Source organism: Neovison vison, chromosome 5 (genome assembly GCF_020171115.1).
Source record: "Neovison vison isolate M4711 chromosome 5, ASM_NN_V1, whole genome shotgun sequence".
NCBI classification, from domain to species: domain Eukaryota; kingdom Metazoa; phylum Chordata; class Mammalia; order Carnivora; family Mustelidae; genus Neogale; species Neogale vison.
In genome coordinates, this window is record NC_058095.1 from 41182290 (window position 1) to 41200390 (window position 18101).

General features: G+C 44.7%; 1 protein-coding gene across 3 annotated transcripts in view; it reads right to left on the reverse strand.

The window, feature by feature from the left end:
• Window positions 1-18101, reverse strand: part of STXBP4 (syntaxin binding protein 4) — a 270874-nt gene continuing 252773 nt past the window's right edge. For all 3 annotated transcript variants that reach the window (XR_006384565.1, XR_006384564.1, XR_006384562.1), the window contains one exon: window positions 1-657. The gene's annotated coding sequence lies outside the window, so the exon portion shown is untranslated. The remainder of the gene's footprint in view (window positions 658-18101) is intronic.

The window sequence follows — 18101 nt, forward strand, 5'->3', positions numbered from 1 at the left end:
ACTTCAGTTTCGGCAATTTGGCTTCCCCACAGCCCCTGGAGCTGTCCCCACAGCCCCGGCCGGGGAAGGGGGCTGGCTAGGCCCTGGCGGGCAGGGGAACAGCAGCAGCACACCCCACACCCCTCCCCGGGCCACGGGGACTGTGGGTGGGGCAGGGACCGGGGGAGATCACATGCTCATGCAGACATGGGGGGGTTAGAGGTTAGTGATGGCCCCGACAGCACACGTTCCACATGTTAAGGCATCATGGTTAGACAGTTACTGACAGCGATGGATGAACTGACCGGGGACAGGTGAAAGCAGGAGGGTGGTTGGCCCCCAAGAGGCCTCGAGTCATACACCCCACCCCACCCCCACCCCAGAAGAAGAGAAAGAACAGGATTCAGGGCAACTGCAAAGGCCTGCAAGGACCTGGGCGTCCAGGAGATTCCCTTGGAAGAGCCAGTGCCTCAGGTCAGATTAGGACGAGTGGGGGAATCCAAAGGGGTATGGAAGGGGAGGTGGAGGCCTGGCCTCCACCTGAAAGCCAGGAGACCAGGAGCCAGGAGCCAGGAAAGCCAGGAGACCACACATGGGCACCAGGCACGGTGACTTGTATCGAATGCCTTCTCCTCTCAGCTGGGCTGTAATCAAGTGACCTCTGCAGTTCTCTTCATTCTAAAATGATAATGAAAAAGTAACATTCTGAGATAGTGTGATGATGTTTCAAATTTCAGCCAAAGTCTGAAAAAATCAGCCTCTTAGCTAATGCCACCTACATTTGTTGAGTCCCAACTGTATGCCAAGGACTGTGCTGGGACTGGGGAGAAAAAGATGTATAAGACATAATTCTAATGGAATAGGTTATGGCCAGACAGATGCAAACACTATAATATAGTCTTTTTTTTAAAAAAAAAAAAAAGATTTTATTTATTTATTTCTTTATTTGACAGACCGAGATCACAAGTAGGCAGAGAGGCAGGCAGAGAGAGAGGAAGGGAAGCAGGCTCCCTGCTGAACAGAGAGCCCAATTTGGAGCTCCATCCCAGGACCTGAGATCATGACCTGAGCCGGAGGCAGAGGCTTTAACCCACTGAGCCACCCAGGCGACCCTATAATATAGTCTTAATAGAGCAAAAATGTGTACACGAAGGTGACACAGGTACTTGTATGAGGAGAGGGATTCTAGAGAAGGTGTCTGAGCTGGGCATGGAGCTAAAGGTCTTTCATGAATTTCCCAAATCCCGCAATTCTATTATACTGTTTTTCACAGAAGAAAGGACTCTTCCACCATCCTTCAGAGAGGAAGAGGCTATTTTCCTGCCTTCATTCCTCTACCTACCTGTAAACCCATTAAGTAGGATAGCTGAGAGCATCCTCTCGGACTGGTCAGAAACAGATTACAGATCCCAGACGCGCCCAAGGGTAACAGTCCATTAGCATTTCCCATGAAACCTCTATCCATTCAAGTGATCTTGTTTCTCAGAGCGATCTCGGTCCTTACCACTAGAGAGGACCTAACACTGTGGCTTGAAATTGGATTTCTCATTGCAAATGGACACACTGGCGTCCTGATTGATCAACCAGTCCCTTGGGAATTTGGTTCATACAATTCAGCTTTTCTGATCAACTCTGGACATGGGCCACACTGAGGACTGTCCCATGAGACCAGGATTTCAGGATGCACAATATTTGCACAGGCAGAAGTCAGAGGGACAGGAACAGGAGAAAAGGGATTCCAGAAGCAAATGGCATGGGGGGAAGATACGGGGAAAGGAAACCGGCAGACACAATTTGTGAACATGTTTTCATTTCTCTTGGATAAAGAAATCAGAGCGGAATTGCTATAACGTGGGGGAGAGGTCTGTTTGACTTTGTAAGGACTGCCAAATGGTTTTGTTTTCTGTATTAGGTGAATTCTCCTGCATGGCCAGCCCCAGTCGAGAGTTCTGCTCGCTCTGGATTCTCACCAACATTTGGTGGTGTTGGTTTCTTAAAATTTGAGTCATGTTAAGTGCGTGGATAGCAATGTCTCATTGTGCTTTTAAGTTATTTTTCCTGATGACAAACGATGTTAACCGCTTTTTCATGTGCTCCTTAGTCATTATGTATGTCCCTTTGCAAAGTATCTGTTCAAGTTTCTGGCCCACTTTAAAATTGGGTGTCTAGGGGTGGCTGGGTGGCTCCGTGAGTTAAAGCCTCTGCCTTCGGCTCAGGTGATGATCCCAGGCTCCTGGGTTCGAGCCCCACATTGGGCTCTCTGCTCAGCGGGGAGGCTGCTCCCCCCACCCTCTGCCTGCCTCTCTGTCTGCTTGTGCTCTCTGTCAAATAAACAAAATCTTAAAAAAAAATTGGGTTGTCTTGTTTTTATTGAATTTAGGAGTTCTTTACATATTTGGGATACAAGTTCCCTTACCAGATATATGTGTTGTGGATATTTTTTTCCAGCCTGTGGCTTGCCCATTAATGTTTTAACATTGTCTTTCCATGAGCGGAAGTTTTTAAATTTGATGAAGTTCAATTTACAAACTTGTTTTTTATGGTTATTACTTTCTGTGAACTAAGACACTTTGACCACTTGAAGTCTTGGAGATATTTTCCTCTAAAACCGTTATAGTTTACAGTTTTTCCATTTAGGTCTATGATTTATCTCAATTTTGTATCTAGAATTGAGGTAGGGATTGACATTTTTGTTTGTTTGTCTCATGAGGACTTCCAATTGTTCTAGCAGCAACTGTTGAAAAGATGTTCATTTCCCCCTTAAATTATCTGGTGCATTTATATGACTGTATATTTGCGGGTTGTCCAAATCTTTTTTTTAAAAAATATTTTATTTATTTGTCAGAGATCGAGAGAGAGAGAGAGAGAGAGAGAGAGAGACAGTACACAAGCAGGGGGAGCAGCAGGCAGAGGGAGAAGCAGATTCCCTGGTGAGCAAGGAGCCTGATCCAGGATGCTGGGATCCTGACCTGAGCTGAAGGGAGATGCTTAACTGACTGAGCCACCCAGGCATTCCTGATCAAAACCTCTGCCCTCAAGGGACAAAATATTCAAGGATAGAATAATTTTATTTATAAGTTTCCTAGGCTCTGATTGTTATCAAGCAACAGAACAAAGTTCATCAAAGTTCATGGCTAAAATAAAGGGCTTGCTTTCAATGGCTCATTTGGTTTGTTACAAGACCTTCTACAAAGTTGTCTATATTAACTTAAAAGCCTGGAGGCAGAAGCAATGGCCAACTTGCTTTTTATGTACACAAGCAAATAAATATTCATCTCTTGGAGGCTCCTGGTTACCACTATCAATATTTCAATGCTTTAAAGAGAAAAAGAAAAAAAAAAAGGTCAAAATCAAATACTTTGTTGGAAAAAGCCAAACTAATAAAGACCATAAAAAGAACATTTGACAAGTCAGTGGAAAACTCTTCAAGGAGGGAAGGATAGTAGAGGCTCCTGAGGTGTGAAATGGTTCTAAAAATAGGAATGATCATAGAAGAAAGGTTTCTCAGAACCAACTTCTTAAAAGACGCCAGCACAGCCTGACCCTGCTCTGAAGCTCTGGAAATCGGCTTCTGCCCAGCCAGTGGTTTCCACCTGTCCAGTCATTTCAGGATTTTGAGTAGTGGGGTTGGGGAGGGAAGTCTTTCTCGCAGCCCAGTGGGCGCGGATGTGAGGCGGCCATTGTCGGCCCCAGCGCCACAGGTCGGCAGAAAGAGCTCATTTGAGGTGTAAGCAGTGTCTGTGTTTCAGATTCCCAACGGGTGTGAAACCTTGCTGAGCATACAATGCCTGCCACTGTACCCTACCAGGGGCTGGGAGCCTGGGGTGGAAAGAGCCCAACTTTGTGGTTATGAAGGGCTTTATACACCACTGAGCCAAACCTCTAGATGAACCTGTTTATCTTGTTGCCAGAAAGGGCACTTTGTCCAGGGAATTAATTCAGACGCGAAAGGCATCACAGGGGAGTTCAGCAGGATACGCCTAACCCAGCTTGTCCTCCTCCTCCCTGAAACCTCTAACCCAGCTAAAATACTGAAAAGGAAAATTATATCGCACTGCCTTAATTCCTGGAGACCCTCAAATCTATTTGCTTGAGACAGGAACATGCAAACCTGAAACAAACACACAAAAAAACATGTGTTGGGAATGCTGAGCTCCCCTCCAAAGGGTGACTCATGTCAAAGACCAAGGCTGGGCTTTCCTACCTCTTCTCGGAGTCCTGTGGTGCTCTAGTAAACTCCAGTGAGAAAGACTAAGACAGACATAGGGGCAGCAACCCAAGGGTGTGTGTTTAAGAGTTAGAGGCTTTATGTAAAGGAGATAGGAAGGTAGTAGGAGGAAAAGAGCGTAGAAGAGAAAAAAAGGATATGTGTGGTAAAAGATGAGGAAAAAGATCAGTGCAGTGCTTTGTAATGGAACTGTTTGGGGGCCAGACATTGGTATTTACTACTACCCCTACCAAAATAATAACCACAGCAGTATGATGAGAAGAAGGCACATTTATTGTGTGCCTAACTGGGTTCTGGCACAGCATTAAACACTTAAAAAAAATTTTTTTTTAGATATTTTATTTACTTATAAAGACATTTTATTTATTTGAGAGAGAGAGATAGCACAAGTAGGGGGAGTGGCAGAGAGAGGGAGGGAGAAGCAGACTCTCCGCTGAGCAGGGAGCCTAATGTAGGACTCGATCCCAGGACCCTGCGATCATGACCTGAGCCGAAGGCAGATGCTTAACCGTCTGAGCCACCCAGGTGTCCCCTAAACAATTTTCATATATTATCTCATTTATAACTCTCAACCCTGATACAGGGTATGTAGAATTTTTATCCCCATTCTACAGATGAGGACAGTGAGAGTCACAGAAATTAGTGACATGCCATGTTCCTATGGCTAGCTAATACATGGAGACGCTAGGAGTTGAAAACAGCTCTGCTTAACTCTGAAGCTGGTGCTCTTAACCTGGATGCCGCAAGTGAATAGCAAACATCCATCCAATAAACTCACGGGGCTTCCAATCGGTTCAAATTCTGCCCCCTGTCCTGTAACCTTGGATAACCTCCCTGATCTCAACCTTCTTTGTGTGAAATATAAACTAAGGCCTGTGTTTCCCAGCTCCCGGGAATGGCTGGGGGGACTAACTGAGATCACACATCTGGAGATGCTTGGTAACTTGGGAAGGGCCAAGCAAATGTGATGACTTGCTAATTGGGGCATATTTGCATTTTCTGGAGAGGCTCCCACCCGTGAGTCTGCATCTCCGTGTAGTCTGTGATCTTAGAGGCTACTTTCCATCCAAACGTGTGTCCTTTTTTCTTCACTTCTTTCTCTCTCCCACCAGGGCAGACACCTTCTACTGCTCCCAGGACCCGAAAGAAACGGGAGTTTGAGGTTCAGTGGGAAAACAAAATATAGCAGATTCCAAATAGCCCCTCAGGCAGAATAGGGAAGGGATGCCCATTTCCTTTATCTTCCTAAGGGATGAGAGGAATAGAAATTTGTGGATTAATTAACAAGGGAAAATTATGTCAAATCAAGGAAATATAGCTGAAGTTAGAAACAGCTGAGTAATAGAAGCATGCAATCACCAGGACTCAGAATTTAGTATTGCTCAGGATCCAGGGTTGATCGAGTTTAGCAAAATTGACTTACATCAACCACACTCTAAAATATAATTTTCCAGGGTCACCTTTCATGGACTGCCTTCAGCTCAGGTCATCATCCCAGAGTCCTGGGATCAAGTCCTGCATGGGGCTCCTTGTCCAGCAAGGAGCCTGCTTCTCTCTCTGTCTCTGCCTGCCTCTCTGCCTGCATGTGCTCTCTCTATGACAAATAAATAAGTAAAAACTTCTTAAAAAATGTTAAAAAATATATATATAATTTTCCAGCTATATGTTAGGCTCCTTAGGAACAAGAGAAATACGAGACTAGATGCCTTGAGGTGATGAATTTCTTATTCAGCTCATCTGGTGGACAGGAGGACTATGGAACTGCTAGGAGCATGTGTGCTCCTGGGCCAAGTACAAGCATCCTGCAGAGCTGGGGAGAACTGGAACAATGGCCTCTTACCATGCGGGTATAGAGGAGCAGCCGCCCTGTGTTCACTGTGCCTTCATCCCACGACTGAGGTTCTGATGTGTAGACATTGTCACCATCCTAAATGAAGGTCTTACATTGGACAAAGCTTCACAGGAGTCATCTCATAAGTGGCTGGCCAACCAAATGCCTATACATGGGTGTCTTTGTTGGGACATCGGTAACTGGTCTAATTCCTGGAGGCCAAGGCAACTGGTTAAACTCAGACAAATGGCACAAACCATAGGCAACCAGATTAATTTGGTGTGGCTTTCCTTTAGAAAGAAGCTCTGGGCATGTCGGATATGTTTGAACTTCAAGTAGTACTTAAAAATATGTGTCAGCTGGACGGTGAGCTCCCCGCCCGGTAGGGACACTCTTCATGGGAGCATTTTGCTGAGCACGGAATCAGAGAGAGGCAAGTGAGTCAGACGGCCTTAATGACATCAGGCAGTGCCAGCCAGGGGCACAGGGCCTTGCTGTGACTTCTTTCCGATTGAGTAACTGAGTGGATGTGGACATTTCCACTGTGGACTCACAGCCAGGGTGAGAGGAGCAGGAGGAAGCATCCTGAAGATCTGTTCATTATGTCTGGTAGGTATCACATCTGCTGGGCTTTGCAAGGGGCTAGAGGTAGTATTCCTGGTGCTTTGGATTCTGCATTTACTAGGTCCCAGGCATACTATTCCTCATCTGTTACTGACTTTTTTCTTTCTTTTTGGGGTGGGGTGGGGGGCACACATGGAACATTCAGACTGAACTTTTAGCAGGTCTGCCTTCCGGAGACAGTATCCTAGTCTCTTCCCCTCGGCGCACAAATACTTGTGGAAGGCTTTCCTAGGCCAAGTGCTGTGCTAAGTTCTGAGGAATAAAGCAAAAAAGTATGGAGTTCCTTGCAGTCCAGCGGGGAGATAGCCCTTTAACCGATGTCTATCTCCATGCGATACATATAATTGACAGATAAAATGGAAGCATGAACATGGAAGCGATTAACTGTGTTAGAGGGGCTCAGGGAAGTCTTCAAAGAGGGTCCTCAAGGAAGGTCCTGAAGATAGAAGTAGCTCGGGGAGGAGAATGCCAGGTACAGGGGCACAGGCACCACAAAGCCTGGTCAGAACTACAGGCTGTTCAGTTGCTGGAGTGCCAAGTTGACAAGAGGAAGAATGAACTTTCTTCTAGCACCTTCCGCAGAGCGCTCACTGGGCTGGGCCCCATGCTACCTGCTTTGCATGCACCATTGCCGTCTCGCGTCAGAGCAGCCCTGTGAGGCGGGTGTTAATACTTCTTAGTGAGGAACATCCTTGGTTGTGAGCGTTTGGCCCCCTTCCGTGGGGTATATCGGGCAATGTCTGGAGATATTTCTGTTGGTCACAACTTCAGGGTCCTGGGGGGTGGGGCTGAGTCTAGCATCAGGTGTGTCGAGGTCAGGGGTGCTGCTAAAATTCTACAGTGTACGGGACAGCCCCCCAACAAGGAATTAATCTGACTCAAAAATATCAATAGTGTTGAATTTCAGAGACCTTGGTCTATCTGAACACGGAGCCACCACTACCCTACGAATGGCTCCCCTCTCCCAAAGGGCCCTGGTTGTCCTCCTCCCCACACATTTATGGATCATCTGTTTGCGTACTACGACCTCATCTTGTTATGTTTTAGATTCTTATGTTTCCGAGTCACAGAGTAGCTGCCTTGCTTTCAGGTGCTGGATTCTACTTCCACCAACCACCTACAAATGCTGGCAGGATACAGCACAATGCATGAATGGTACTCAGACCCTTTTACTTGTTTTATCCAAATTAAAGCTGATCGTCTAGTGAAACGCCTCCAGACTCTAAGGATAATGTCCTATCTCCACCCAGAGCAGTTCTTCCGGGAGGACAACTGGATTTGCAATGAGGTGAACCTATTCTTTCATCTCTCCTCTCCGTTGTTTTTGGTCAAGGATAAGAGGGCAATCTGGGGCCACGGAAAGGTTCTTCTGGAGACAGAGCTGGTGAATTGGCCTGTGTTCTGTGCTCTTTTTAGGTGATGGTCAGCCGATCATGGCCACGGGAGGAGACGAAAGGGAGGCTCAGGACAACAAGTTTATTATAGTCAGATCCTAGAAACCAGACACAGGACACACCATGCAGGACCACGCAGGACCACGCAGGGAAGCACCACTGCTGGGCAAAGGCAGAGCAGTAAGGGGAGAACCAAGGCCAAGGCCTTGTTGGAGTTGACACAGGAAAGCAAGGCAGGGCAGGGTGATGAGTTTAGGATTAGTTAGTTTGAATAGTTCTGGTGGTCCCTAGTTGCCCAGCACCTGCCTCTGGGATGATTAAAGAACTTCAGGTTTGGGGCACCTGGGTGGCTCAGCTGATGAAGGGTCTGTCTTTGGCTCAGGTCATGGTCCCAGGGTCCTGAGATTGAGTCCCACATAGGACTCCTTGCTCAACAGGGAGTCTGCTTCTCCCTTTGACTCTGCAGCTCCCTCTGCTCAAACTAGTTCTCTCTCTCTTTCTTTCTCTCAAATAAATAAAGTCTTTAAAACAAACAAACAAACAAACAAAAAACAAAAACAGGAGCAAACCAAACAAACAAAAAAAAAAACAAAAAAACCCTAAGAAGGTCAGGTTTCCAGGCTGGATAGAGGAAGAAGGGCTCTGGACTGGTTCGTTTGCATATCAAAGGGATACTCCCAACTGAGTCCTATGCTGCCTTTAAAAAGTGGTTAGCCCCTCAGGGGATAGAGGGCCTCTCACACTATCCCAGCCAGAAAAATGTTAAGATGTCAAGACATCATAATAGAGAGAAAATAAAAATAAAAACAATATGGACTGACTAGTACAATTTGCTGACTCAACCAAGTAAGTAAGCTTAGATGCCACAGCCATGCAGTAAGTCCCAAATATCTAAGACTCTGATTCTCTTTGTTTTGTAACCCTAATTTTAATCCCTCTTTCCTCCAACCTTCAAATAAACCCAACTCATCTTCTTTTTGTATTACAGCCTTCCCGTAATGGTACCAATTTACCCAATCACTAAGTTAAAAGCTGCAGAATTGACCCTCCTCCTTATCCTTCAATTTGGCTTTTGAGAACAAAATGCAGTTCTCAAAGTCAAAGCCAGAGCCTAATTATTTCTCAGAAATACCCTCTCCCATCAAGAAATGGGTAGAAGACATGAACAGACATTTCTGCAAAGAAGACATCCAAATGGCCAACAGACACATGAAAAAGTGCTCAACGTCACTTGGCATCAGGGAAATACAGATAAAAACCACAGTGAGATACCACCTCATTCCAGTCAGAATGACTAAAATGAACAAGTCAGGAAATGACAGATGTTGGCGAGGATGTGGAGAAAGGGGAGGCCTCCTACACTGTTGGTGGGGAATGCAGGCTGGTGCAGCCACTCTGGAGAACAGTATGGAGGTTCATCAAAAAAGTTGAAAATAGAGCTCCCCTATGACCCAGCAATTGCACTACTGGGTATTTACCCTAAAGATACAAATGTAGTGATCTGAAGGGACATGTGCACCCAAATGTTTATAGCAGCAATGTCCACAATAGCCAAACTATGGAAAGAACCTAGATGTCAGTCATCAGATGAACGGATAAAGAAGATGTGGTATATATATATAAAGGAATACTATGCAGCCATCAAAATAAATGAAATGGTGCCGTTTGCAATGACATAGATGGAACTAGGGGGTATTATGCTGAGCAAAATAAGTGAATCAGAGAAAAACAATTATCATATGATCTCCCTGACATGAGGAATTTGCGAGGTAGGGTGGGGGGTGGTGGGGGGTAGGGAAGGTAAAAATGAAACAAGATAGGACTGGGAGGGAGACAAACCAAAGAGACTCTTAATCTCACAAAACAAACAGGGGGGATGGGGGGTACGGAGAGGGTGGTTGGGTTATGGACATTGGGGAGGGTATGGCTATGGTGAGTGCTGTGAAGTGTAAGCCTAATGATTCACAGACCTGTACCCCTGGGGCCAATAATACATTATGTGTTAATAAAAATAATTAAAAAAAAAGAAATACCTTCTCCCTTGGGGCATCTGGGTGGCTCAGTTGGTGAAATGTCTAGCTCTTGGTTTTGGCTCATCAGGTCATGCTCTCAGGGTCTTAAGATCAAGCCCCAAGTCAGGCTCTTTGCTAGGCGCAGAGCCTGCTTATGATTCTCTCTCTCTCTCTCCCCCTCTCCCTCTGCCTCTCCTCTATGCCTCTCCGATGCTTGCTCTCTGTCTCTCAAAAAAAGAAAGAAAGAAAGAGAAAAAATAAATACCCCCTCCCTTCCATCCTCAATGCCATGCTTTTATGAAGACCTTTACAGCTCTCCCTTAGAATATCCCAATGGCCTACTTACTACTCCCCTAGCATTTTCCCTGTTCATTCCCACCCCAAAATAATCATCTGCTGAAATCATGTCTCAAAAGTACTGATTTTATTTTTTCTTGCTTATTAGACATCAGCATCTCCATGCTACATGTAGAATGAATCCCAACCTTCTTATGGTGCAGTAGACCCATTCCAGTTGAGCATCAGTCTCCAGACTCATGTCAGGCTCCTGCCCACCCCCTGCCCTACACCTATATGGTGGCCCCACTAGGAGGAAGGCACACACAGTATACAGGTGGGCAGTTCTGGAATAAGACCACGACTAGAGTTCAAATTCTGGCTCCACCATCTGTTAGCTGGGTGACTTTGGGCAAGTCACTAGGCTTCCTGGTGCTTCAGTTTCCCCAAGAGTAAGAAGAGAATCATGACTGTACCAACCTTACAGGTAGGGATTAAATGCGTTAATACACACCAAGACCTTAGACTCGTGCCTGGCACAAAGTACAAACTCAGTATATCAGAATAGTCGTGTTTCACACTTCATGCTCGCTTCCTTTCTTCATGCGATGAGCACCTCCTCCAACTTCTAGGCTCCACTTAGCTGTCACTCCTTGCTGAAACCTTCCCGAAGGCCCCAGAAAAAGTGAGTCCTTTCTTGGATTCCTGAAACCCTTGCTTACATATTCATCACCCCTGCTGCCCCTCTAGGGTATGGCTCTTTCCTTTTGACATTTGTCACTGTAACACCGTACCTACTACCTAGAAGACACTCAATAACTAGATGCAGAAATATGCAGATTTCATGGGGACAAGACTAAAACATAGAGTCAGTGGCCTGGGTCACCTAAAAGTGCTCATTAGTTTTCCCAAGCATTGTTTCCTCTAACTCTCACATTTCAAGTATTCTTACATGCCTACTTCAGAAGGAGTGAGAAATATCATTTACAGAGTTCAGTAGCTTGGTCCTTCCTCCTTTGCCTGTCAGCTTTTATCCCCAAATGAATGTTAGTCGTGTTTGTTATCAATGCTCCCAGATTCTCCATTACCTTTCCAGCTTGGGTTTCTGTTTACCTACCCGGACTAAACCCTGACCATTCAGCTCTCCTTCCTCATTTGTTTCTGCACACAGTGATTCAGAAGGTTTCCCATCCAGTGAAACCTGCCACCATGTTTTTAGGCTTGTGCCTCTAGTTGCTACGCAGTCAGTGCTTAAGTAATTATAAGTCTCCAATAACCAGTAATCTGAGTATTTCGTACAATTGTCTAATAATCCTGTGTTCTTTGCTAACAAAATGGCAGGTAGCCTATGGGATTTCCTTTTTTTTTTAATTGAAAAAAAATCTTGAAATAATGGGCTCTTTGGGCTATTTTTGCTTGGATGACAGAAGCCACACTCAGTTGTTCTTATCAGTAGCTGTCAAACTTTATAGATAAGAGTTAGAGGAGTTCATCAGAATGCAGATTCCCAGGCCTACTGCTAAGGATTCTCCTTCAGTAGACTGGGTTGGTGCCTGAGAATCTGCATTTTTGATAAGGTATCCTGTTTCTAAGGGCTCCCCTAACAAATTACAGTCAACCTGGTGTCTGAAAACAACAGAAATTTTCTCTCACAATTCTAAAGGCCAAAGATCAAGGTGTTGGCTGAGCCATGGTCCCTCCAAAGGCACTTGTGGAGACACCTTCCTTGCCTCTTGAGGCTTCTGCAGGCTCAGGTGTTCCTTGGCATTTGTCTAAAGATCCTTAATTCCATCTGCAAAGATCTTGTTTCCAAATAAAGCCCCCTTTCACCAGTTTAGGACATGGGGAACATATCTTTTTGAGAGTATGATATGAAATTCAACTCACTACAGAAAATTGTTCAGATGTGTGGAGTTCTAGAATCCTACTGCCAACAATGCTACCCTAGATCAGTTTTAGAGTTTATCTTGACATTAATTCTCACAATATCTCAACAGTTCTACAATAGGATACTATGAGTTGAAAACAATAAGCAAAAAAAAAAAAAGAATGAAGGCTCTCCCCCCTGGCAGAGCACATCTTCCCTTGAGCATTGCTATGGCAGTGAGAGGGAGGGGAGGAAAAGCAGGAAGATATCCCATATTGTGTATGCTTCCTCTCCCTCTCAAAGCAAAGTTCTAGGATCAGACATTACCTCTTCGTCAAATGTGCTGAATCTGCTGCCTGAAACACAAATATTAAATATATGAACGAATGAACAAACACATAAAAGAATGGATATATTTTCTCTTCTTTCAACGCATTCGGGATTTTGTATACCGAACCTTGAAAAAAACAATCAACCTTTCCTCTCTATAATCCTTATCCTGGTGTTCTCCTCTCTATAGCTTATCAGTATAATTTTACCTTTGAGATAAGAATCCTTCTCTTTCTCTTCCTGTGTGTTAGTCACCTTCCCCATCCTGTTTCAAACCAAAGAAGTCTTGAAAACAAAGGACCTACAACAACACTGCTTTTTCTACTGAAGTATGGGTGTCTTCATTTCACGGTTGCAATCTGCCTTGTCTACAAGAGTCTCGTCTCCTTTATCATACGTTCACTTCTTGGACACCTAATCCTGAAACTATCAGTTACAAATCCCCTAGCTGGTGCCCCCTCTTTAGAAAAGATGCATTTCACCTATTATACGGCCCTCAATCCCTTCTCCTCTGTGCAGTTTCCGGGTCCTAGAACTTTTCCAGAAGCTATGACCTTCTTTGACATTGGGATCAGGGCCAATCACTGGTTTCCATCTCAGAGCTCTGTCTCCCTCTCTGAACTCCATTCTCAGATCCTATCCCAATAGCTTAACAATAACCCACAACCTTCGGACCAACTAGATCCTATCCCAATAACAAAGTCTGGCCGGAAGTACCTCCTTACTGGTGTCTGCCTCTCCTATGCTTGGACCCCTGCTGTTCATTCTCCCTTTAATGCATCCAGTGATATGAATGAATCTCTCAAATACAATGTGGCTGAAGCCAAAGAGATCAGATCGGCCTCCCCAAGAGTACGTCTTCTGTACAAAGTTTCTATGGGTTTATTTTTATTTATTTTTAAAGATTTATTTGACAGAAGAGAGAGAGAGATCGCAAATAGGCAGAGAGGCAGGCAGGGAGAGAGGGGGAAGCAGGCTCCCTGCTGAGCCTAGAACCCAATGCAGGGCTCCATCTCAGGACCACTGAGATCATGGTCTGAGCTGAAGGCAGAGGCTTAACCCACTGAGCCACCCAGGTGCCCCTCTATGGGTTTAGAAGCCAGGTTAGTGGTGGCTATCCTTGGAGGTATATGTGGGGGACTGACAAATGTTTAACAATTGGCTGTCCCAAAAAACAAAGCCGTGTTTTGTAGTATGGTCTGGTTTCTCTGATGTAAATACCCTTATTCTGGCTATTCTGAGGCTACTAATGTGATGTCAGTTAATACGGAGTTGGGATGGACTGTGCTGTAGTACAGTATCTGTTTGACAAATTCTTTTTTTATCTTTTAAAGATTTATTTATTTATTTGACAGACAGAGATTACAAGTAGGCAAACAGGCAGGCAGAGAGCCTGATGCTAAGCAGAGAGCCTGATGCCGGTCTTGATCCCAGGACTTTGGGATCAAGACCTGAGCCGAAGGCAGAGGCTTTAACCCACTGAGCCACCCAGGCACCCAAAGTCTTTCTCTCTCTCTCTCTTTTTTTTAAAAAAGATTTTATTTATTTATTTGGCAGGGAGAGATACAGTGAGAGACAGAACACAAGCAGGGGGAGTGGAAGAGGGAGAAATTAGGCTTCCTGCTGAGCAGGGAGCCTGATGTGGGGCTCCATTTCAGGACCCTGGGATCATGACCCGAGCTGAAGGCAGATGCTTAACAACTGAGCCACTGAGGTGCCCCGTTTTCCAGATAATCTTAAAACTGTGCAATTGTTTGTGTGTGGCCGGCTTCCACCTACTACCTCCCCCCACCACCTAAAGTGTAAGCTCGGTGAGGCCAGACGTCCTATGCATCTTGTTAATCTCTGTGACCCAGGTGCCTAAATCATGCTCAATAAATGTTAGTGAATGAAGCAGCTAACCCTTGGGTTCCTTGGGGGAATGCAGGGAGGCCGTGGCCCCTGGGATGTATGTGGACCTAAGTAATGGGAGCAGAGAAATTGGCCTAATGTGATTGTGAAGCATCTGGGGTCATTCCTCAGCGGCTGCAGGTTCCACATTCTTCTGTTTTCACGTGGAGATGTAGTTCAAAGTCGCAAAGATCATGAGAATTCCCTTCTCTTGACTCCTAATCTGGAGCTCACCTGTCTTTCTCACTTGTTGGAAGCTCAGGTAGGAGGAACAAGACTTTTAAACCACAGATATGGAAGAAAATCTGGCTTTATTTATGACTGCCTTGTTCAGCATTCTTTGACAAACAGCCAACCCCTCAAAGCCTCAGTATTCTCATCAATGAAATGGGGATCATCATGACGGTTTCTAGGGCTTTTGTGAGGAATGAAAGAAAGCACCCATCTCATTGTTAGTATTTGGTAGAAACCCCACTGGTGGCCTTTTTCATCCTGGAGTGGCAGTACCTGATGGGGGTTAAGCACACATTCCCAACCATGGCTCTGACCGTTGCCCAGTGCAATTAATGCCCCGGCAGTGGGTTGCTATTCACAGGCCTTCACCGTCTACGACAAGAGTGGAGCTAACACATCGAACTTCTGCTGATGAATATCTAAGGAATCCATTCCTGAGCTGCATTGGGAAAACCCAGGCACATGTCTGACGACAAGCTATCCCGAACAGTGAAAAGGCAAGAAATCAATAATGCTTGACTTTCCCAAAGAAAGAGAAACCTTTTAATGTCAAGAATATAACAGCTCCTGACATATGTGTTTATTGATACTATCCTCTTAAGAACCACCTTTCTAATTACAGGTGTTTAATTTCCCATTAAAATTCAGTCACACTGACCTTAGGGCCTCTAGGCATGAAAAGGAGGTGCTGAGTGAAGGGGATGGGGAAAGGCACTGATATATTTTTAGTATACACCTTGATCTAAACACTGCTAGGTGTTAGTCTCCCTAAGAGACAGGCATAGTCTTCTTCAGATTAAGAAGTTCACATTTAAGGGGTGCCTGGTGCCTGGCTGGCTCAGTGGGTTAAGCCTCTGCCTTCAGCTCAGGTCATGATCTCGGGGTCCTGGAATTGAGCCCCACATCGGGCTCTCTGCTTAGCAGGGAGCCTGCTTCCCTCTCTCTCTCTCTGCCTGCTTGTGATCTCTCTCTCTCAAATAAATAAATAAAATCTTAAAAAAAAAAGTTCACATTTAAGTGTGAAAGGAAATATATTGGTTAGGCAGGATCTAAGATGCTGCGGCAAAGAGACCCCAAAAGCGGAGAGGTTTCAACAGGTTACAGTCTATTTCTCTCTCATAGAACTGTCCATATGAAGATAGCCTGGGATTAGTAGATGGTTCTGCCATCCTCAAGAGGATACAGCAGAGGCAGCAGGAATTGTGATTCAGAAATAGGAGCCTCTTTTCTTTTAACGGAATGGTCCAGCAGTACCACACATCATTTCTGTTGACAGCTCTAAACAGCCATGATTTAGATAATATAGAAGTTCCTCTCTCCTGCATCAGCCCAAATGTAAGCAGTCCAGAAGGAAAGGACCACTCTTCTCTTTTGAAGGGCGCAAGCTAGAAACTGTTCAGGTCACTTCCACCTGTGTCCTGTTGGCCGGGATTTGATCACCTCGTCAAAATGGACTGCAAGGGAAGCTGGGAAATCTGCCTTGCTAAAACCGGGCAATTTTATTAGGAGAGAAAGAGGAAATAAATGATTTCTGGTAGAAAGTAACCCTCTTTGTCATAGGAGGCCAGCGTTGAGATTTGTGCAAGCCGATGACAGTGTGTGACTGAGTTTTCACAAATTATTCTGGACGCTGGAGGATGGCAACTCAGAGGACACAAGTAGAAGGAGGGAGACCAATGGCGAGCTGAAGGTAGCCCGGTCCAGGGTGGTAGCAGCTGAGGCGATGAGAAGCGATCTGACTCAAGATACATTTTGAAATCACTCTCAGAAACCCCTACAGGATTTCCTAAGGGGTTAAATGTGCAATGTGGCAAAAAAGGACTTGAGGCTCTTTGGATGGATGGTTTCTTGGAGGCCTGCAGGGTTCAGTTCTGACGCTGTCGTTGCCCTTGATCTGCTGCTTTGTGGTGGGCACGCTGTTACGTCACCCTGGTTTTTCTTCCTAAAACATATCTCCATCTGAAATGATGCTAATTATTTTCTGCCTCCTCCCACTAGAAAGCATGCTCCATGGAGCAGAAACTTTGTCCATCTTCTTCACCCTGTTGTTGGCTTCTGGAACAATGCCTGGCTGGCACATAATAATACGAAGAGTGGTGGCCTGAGGCATCTGAGTGCTTAGTCGGTTGAACTCTTGATTTCAGCTCAGGTCTGGATCTTAGGGTTGTGGGATCAAGCCCTGATTTGGGCACTGTGCTCAGCACAGAGTCTGCTTGAGATCCTTCTTTCCCTCGCCCTCTGCTCCTCCCACTGCTCACTCTCTCTCTCTCTAAATTCACAAAACCTTAAAAAAAAAGTGGTGGCCAACATTTATTTAATGTTTGTTGAATGGATGAATAAGATATGATAGTTGGGGCTTTTGAAGACAACAGAATAAAAAAAAATTAAATAATATAACAAGAAAATGACATAATGGAAGCCAGAAATTTATACACTGAATAGTCTACAATGTTCTTTTAAAATGATTAAATACTGACCAGTGTTGTCACATAATCTTTAAGGAATTCCTGTCCCAAAGTTTAGAGTCTGCAAGCCCCCTAGCAGGATTCCGATTACTTTAAAAGAAGAAATAATCAGGCTGATCTCAATACTTCTCTTCACAGACCAATAGATTAAAAAGAAAAAAAAAAAAAAAAAAAAAGCAATCTCCAGAGACTCCAGAGACTCCAGGTGTGATTCAAAAATTCTAAAAACAATCAAGATGTCATTTAAATATGAGGAACTCTGAGAATATATCAGCCATATGTCTCTTCTGGAATGAAAAGATATATCAGGGCCACTGAGCATGCTTAGAATAAATTATTTATTAGAGGGGGGATGTTGAAACATATAAGGATTACTGGTAAGCACCAAAGTATTTTCAACATAATGTGAATTTTTAAATAATTATGGTAACAAGACATGTCACAGTTGCATATAGAAGCTACACAATATAAAATGGTAACAATATTGATGTGGCAGCTTTAACAGATACAAATTAATAGTGGTTTAAATAAGATAGTTGCTTATTCCACTGCTCCCAACCCCACCTGAAACAGTCTAATTGCAAACAGTCCAAGGTTGATTTGGGACTCTGTAGTATCAGGAACCAGGTCCTCTCTCTTGTTACTCCCCATTCTCTAGATGGTGGCCCTCTTTGGCTTGGTTGAGTTTGGCTCACTATCATGTCCACTCAGTCTATATTCTAGTAGCAAGAAAGGTTAAAAGAGGAAAGATGAGTAGGGGGGGGTATACTCATCTCTTCTATGAGCATCCAGTTAGTTGGCCACCTGCCAGCAAGGGAGGCTGGGGAAATAGTCTCTAGCTGGGGGTTCCATGTAGCCCTAAAGCTTCTATGACTATAGAAGTAGAGAAAGATGTTTGTGGGAAAGAAAGAAACCGAGGATGAAATGAAATGATGTGTCAGGACACATGTTTAATACCTAGCCCTGCAGTA